General features: G+C 35.8%; 1 pseudogene; it reads right to left on the reverse strand.

Moving 5' to 3' along the window:
- Window positions 1–438: 438 nt before the first annotated feature.
- Window positions 439–3,313, reverse strand: LOC125646095 (guanine nucleotide-binding protein G(s) subunit alpha-like; annotated as a pseudogene).
- Between the last annotated feature and the right edge of the window lie 2,761 nt (window positions 3,314–6,074).

Raw genomic sequence — 6,074 nt, forward strand, 5'->3', positions numbered from 1 at the left:
TGATAGTTTCCAATACACCCAGTGTGTGGTGTCATACGTTTCGTGATCACCCCGTGGGATTCCGGATTAGAATAGGTCCTCAGTACCTCTTACTTGTCGTTAGAGGTGACTAAATGAGGAGGTCCTTCGGATGAGACCGCAAAAAAACTGAGGTACCGTGTCACAACAGTTATGGCACGATAAAGATCTCTCCCTGCTCAAAGGCCGTAAGCGCCGAGCATAGTCTTAAATTTTGCAGCCTTTCATCGGCTATGGTGACGTCTCCATGTGAGTGAAAAATTCTCTAGTGGGACGTTAACCAATATACAATATTTTGTAATCAGAATTGTTGTTAACCTATAGTACAGTACGTCCGTGCTGATTGTCAACTAATTAATCCATTAATGTATAAAGATAATTATTGCTTCGTTTTCCTTTAAACTAATTTGATACCAGATATTTGTTTCATGTAATTTTATTTCAAACAATATAAGTGTAAAGTTTAAATACAATGACAGTTATAAAAAAAAATATAGAATGTATATGGATCAATTTAGATAAATAAATAAATTAGTTTGACCACTTTTAAAAAGTAGGAAACAATCATGACATTGCGACAAATAAATGACTTTCTATCGCCAGTGTGTTCAGGAGATAGTTTTAGCAAAATTGTATGCACTTTGAGCTTGCAAACTGTATCTCATGCAGCAATGTTCATTGGCTCATTGTGTGCAGAACAATAGTCAGAATCCGCGGCACTATAATCAATTCAGATAATGCCGAATCGCCTCAAATGGTTTTGGATGATGAGGGTCCGACAGCCATTCAGGACACGTTGGACGTTGTCAGTGTCAATTGCACATGTGTAGTAGTATTCACAACTGTGCTCATCATGCCAGTCCTTGTTATGTTGAGTAATTCGCTTTTTTAAATTCAGTTCTCCTTTCACGATTCTCTGGAAAAGAAATATTTTTCATGTAGAAAAATCAAAATGGTATATGAAACAAACGTCTACGTTATCTTTCTGTGTTACATGTACGAACTTATCTTAAATACAAATTACACGACAAGTTTGGTGACAGTTACTGCTTACCATAAAGAGATGTTTTATGTAAACAGCTGTTTTGATAGTGTCTGGATGGACATCAGTTCGTGCTGCTCTTGATTTTTTCCGAAGGTCATTGTCTAAACTTGGAAAAGCCTCCAGGAACTGATTCCTCTCCATCTCTGACGGCGTAAACTGGTCAAAATCCGGAAACACATCCGGGTACATTTTAGTGAGTTCAGCAATATCGCGTCCTCGGGCAATCTTTTCCGCCAAAACATCAATTTTGTTGATGAAGAGGAGTACTGACACGTATTTCAGAAATCGATTGTTCCAGACTTGGTCAAAGTTCTCTAAGGCTTCCAGAAGTCTGTTCTTTGTTGGATCTTCACGAAGTGTTTGGTCGAAACTGCTACAATCCACAACGAAGAGAATGGCTGTCACACTGTCAAACACTTGGATCCACTTTTTTCTTTCTCCTTGTTGTCCTCCAACATCGTAAACGTTAAACTTCACTTGGTGACCTCCATCGGGAACATCGAATTCAATATTTTGGATTGACGTCGTTACACTTCGACACCTAAGAATGTCTTGATCGGAAGGAACATAGGCGGGACTTCTTATTTCATGAAGTTTGTCCAGAAAACTGAAAGTAAACACGAGATTCGTAAACGAAATGTGCTTGTATTGATTAAAAATAAACTTGTATGAGGTGAAAGTATACTTATGATATAATTTGATTGATAAAATCTTCCTTACTATTTAGCACAGTCTATCAGGTGGAACTCGTGTGATCTACTGTAACATTTCTGGACTCCTGGGTCTTCCCACAACGTTTCACAATGGTCGAGGAATTCCTATTAAAAGTTTGAATACATCACTTAGCAATTCGTATCAACCATCCTCCCAGCTATATCAGATTATCGCTATAATTTGATTTGTCTCTTATCCACAAATGCAAACTTACATTTGTTCTGTGAATGTCTGGATTTCCTGCTTCTTTCAATATGAATTCTCGGCTTTTCCCGCTTTCTTCCTTTTCCAAAGGAATATCCAACTGATGCATGGCTGATAGTAAAACAACAATGGATTCTTTGATATTCTTTCTGATATCATAGATTTTCTCCACTCGTTCTCTGAAAAAGTAATTATTTTACTTCAAAGAAGTGTTCGACTTCAAAATAAGAATGAACATTTGATCAATATGGAAAAGAAAATGCTGGAAATTCGATATAAAGACACAGCGAGTTGGTAGGATTAGAGCGACCACAAGATAATGGATTACAAGTTACCTCATATCAAATCCATTGATGTGAATAATCCTCATCTGTTTTGTGATGGTGGTCTTGCCGGATTCGCCTGTACCTATAAAAAGTTCACAGTGATTGATTCGTAAAACTTAAATTTTTGTTTAAGTTGACTAATATCATAATGTAAACAATTCTTCAAATTAATATGTACATTGTATATACAGTGTACAATTAAAATATTTTTTTTATACAAAATGCAATGAAAGTTGTAAATCAGAAGGGGTCACAATAACTCAATTATCCTAGACACAATCGTTATTTATCGTTACAGATTGTGAACCCAAAGATTTCTTGAAAGAGACAGGATGAGACCTAATTCTTACCTAGCAGCAAAATTTTCAGGCGCTTCAGTTCCTCCTTCTGGTGGTGTTTCAGCAGTCGGCTGATTTGCTTGTTCCTCTGTTTTGCCTTCTTGGCCTCCTCTACTGACTGGTAACAACTGAACTTGTCCTCACACGCTGAACCAAAACAAGACATGGCTCTATCATGCATTATGATAATATTTGACTGTCACTGGAAAGTTTCCTCAACTCATCAACATACCGACTGGTCTTTTCTATGTCCTACATCGCAGATTTATACATTGACGATGCAATTTCAAGAATGTATTTAATTCTCCAAAGTATTCAACTGTTTGTTAATGTTATCTATATATCTCAAAAGTGCACTGATATAAACGTCTCTTATTTACTTGGGATATTTGCACACGGTATTATACAGTAAACACTTCGTCTGAACTACAAATCCTCAATGCACGAATAATGTTTGTGTTTCAGTGTTAGAAAACAATGTGTTTCGTTTGTCGTTTTTCACTAGACACGTCCCCTCGCTGGCATTGATCTTGTTAAACTGACTTCACGCCGTGTTGACGAGCCTTATATAGCCAGCCTATTTCAATATGTCAGCTTTGGTTGTAAAATAAATTATGCGTGCACCTCCCATTAGCTTTCTTGTTTTAAGGTAATAAATTTATCATAGTGTATGATTAACACGGACAGCAAACTTCGGTAGAATAGTAATTTGATCCATGAATATCACCTGTTGTTTTTATTTAAAGAATTGATCACACTTCAGTGTCAAATATAGCAAACAACTTGATAATCTTTGATAAATGAACATGTATATCCTTGAAATTGTGACGTCATAAAAAGATATATGTTAATCCTCATATGTAATACACCTACAAATGCTTGTAACCTCAACATCAAACGAAAAAAGAAAGAGGCGAAAACACGAAATATGTTTTTGAGTTCTTATTTTGGTAGGTTAGAAGACGTCAACTAAAATTCGGATATGCGTATGATTTCATGATATGGTCAGTAAGTGTCGACATGGCTGGTGGAGGAGTGTTTAGAATTCGTGACCTAGATGTAAAATAGTGTATGAGTCTACTGAAGGATGAGCTACCTGGATACGAAATATACCAATAAGTTGGTCAGGAACACTCGTATTGCAGGGCACAGGTGTTTCAGAACGGCCGACTAGCACAGGTATGACAAAACAATGCTAGGTGTGGAACTCTCTGGACTGCACTATGACATAATTTCTTCCGAAGACTTCTCATTAGGAATGCAATGGTGTATTATTGAAGAATGATAATCACTCGAATGATAGAAATATGTTTATATTATGAGGGAGACATTTCCCAAACAATAAAAAAGTTACGAAACGCTAAGTCTTTTAGTTCATCTAGAAAGTGATTAATATATATCAATCATATCACTTCAAATGTTTTAGTTTTCTAACAAAGGTGATATATATTGTACTTAGAAATCAGGTGTAAGGATTTTGTGAAAACCAATTTTCATATCTTTAAAGTTGATAACTTACACATATTTCTTTATAATTGCAATGACAGAAATCAAACTTAATAAATTCAAAATCGATTGTGTAATATTGAAGTTAGATTTGCTGAAATTTGAAATTCAAGTATTGTCAATAAACAAGGAGTTGTAACAAATGACCGCCGTCGTTCGTCTTTGGCAGAAAGAGATGGAATTCTTGTTTTTCTCCATGAGATGACACTCTTAAGTCGATCTGATCAAAAGGTAAAATTGAGACTTTCTGTTTGGTACACGGGGGTATATCATTTTCTCCATGTATATACGTTATACATATCTTAAAAAGACAATTCCTATAGTTGTCTAATATAAGAATCGCGGAACTCGAAGTTTGATAAGAACTGATGTACAAGACACGACAGAAATTATTAATAGAAATATATCAATGTTAGCTGGAAAAAAAAAACCCCGGGTTTTCCCGTTTGTTCAATAAACCTACGGTGGGTATCGAAATGTGAAACAGGTGTGGTAATGAGCGATTGGCTGATGATGTGCGACACTCCGGGATTTTCAAGGGATCGACTGTTACTCTATCGGAAGAAATAGTCCCGGAATGTGACATGACAAAACATTTTTTTTAGAAGCTGGATTTTTTTAGCAGTTGCATTGTAAGTCGTGTCCATCACAGACAACCCTTAATGACATGAGAGACGACAAACTGCATTCTTGCATGCTTTACTCTAATAATGTAAAAATAAAATACTGGAAAAGCAGCGTTTGATTACAAACTGTAGTGACCAATCAACTTAGTCATATAAATGTAGCATGGATAATACAATTTTCATCAATATGTACGAAGGAGCGGTATGCAATAAATTGTCGGAATGGCTGCACGGAGGACAACTCTTGCAAAACGATTCGTACATACATGTAGGTATTTGCGGAAAGTTAATCGTTTTGGAATCTTTATGTTATCAATAAATATTTGGTGGGTTTTTTTAAAGATCAAAGTTGGCACTATCACCATATTTTTGTAGAGACTGGAAGTGGTATGTGTAATTTAAAGAGAGATTTAATATGTACATTGTAAAACATTAAATTGCCACTATACCTAACAGTGAAAATAACGAACAGTGATTAATTTCATAAATCCTATAAATACAACTCTGGGAGACGGGCAAACATGGACACCTGGACACACCAGAGCTGGGATCAGCTGCCTGAGAGGAGTGAGCATCCTTGTTAACCGGTCACACCAGCCCTGAGCCCTATATCTCGATGGAATAATCCGTAGTTAAAATCGGTATGTAAAGAATGGCATGCCAATTGGTCTGAAACATGTTACACAGCATTCAATCTAATCACAGGTTGTACTTAAATAAGAACATTATAACGACCATAGTTTGCAAAATGTTGATTTTAATCGAGATTGTTGAAACCAATGTATGATACGTGTCAGTAGCTTGCCTCGGTTTGAAATTGATCATTTGCAGAACATACTCTCGCGAATCGAAAAACCATATGTACATGTAGGTGAGAATGTAATATTGCTAAATACGAGAGGATGACGACGGGGAAGCTTGAGTCATCCAATTTGTCATAAAGTTGAGTTGTTAGTTTACCGTTAACGTTTACGTTCAGTAAAATATCAAAATAGGAAGCAGATGTTTTATTTTGAGTTGACTTAGATACTTGTATATTGCATGAACGAAACTGAATATTGTTAATAGATAAAACGTCGCCGATGTTTCTAAAGGACAAGTTGAGTTGAAGGCCACATTAAGAATGTAAACCTTATCATTGATGGGGTATGATGACTTCGATGATTAATTCAATTACAGTGCTAATGCATTAATGCATCATTATCTTACTACCATGTTTTATTTGAAGTCTTTCTATTGTTTTATCATTTACTTTATAGCTTTTGCAGGTCTTTTATTGATATATTGTCATTGATTA

This window comes from Ostrea edulis, chromosome 6 (assembly GCF_947568905.1).
Source record: "Ostrea edulis chromosome 6, xbOstEdul1.1, whole genome shotgun sequence".
NCBI lineage: Eukaryota > Metazoa > Mollusca > Bivalvia > Ostreida > Ostreidae > Ostrea > Ostrea edulis.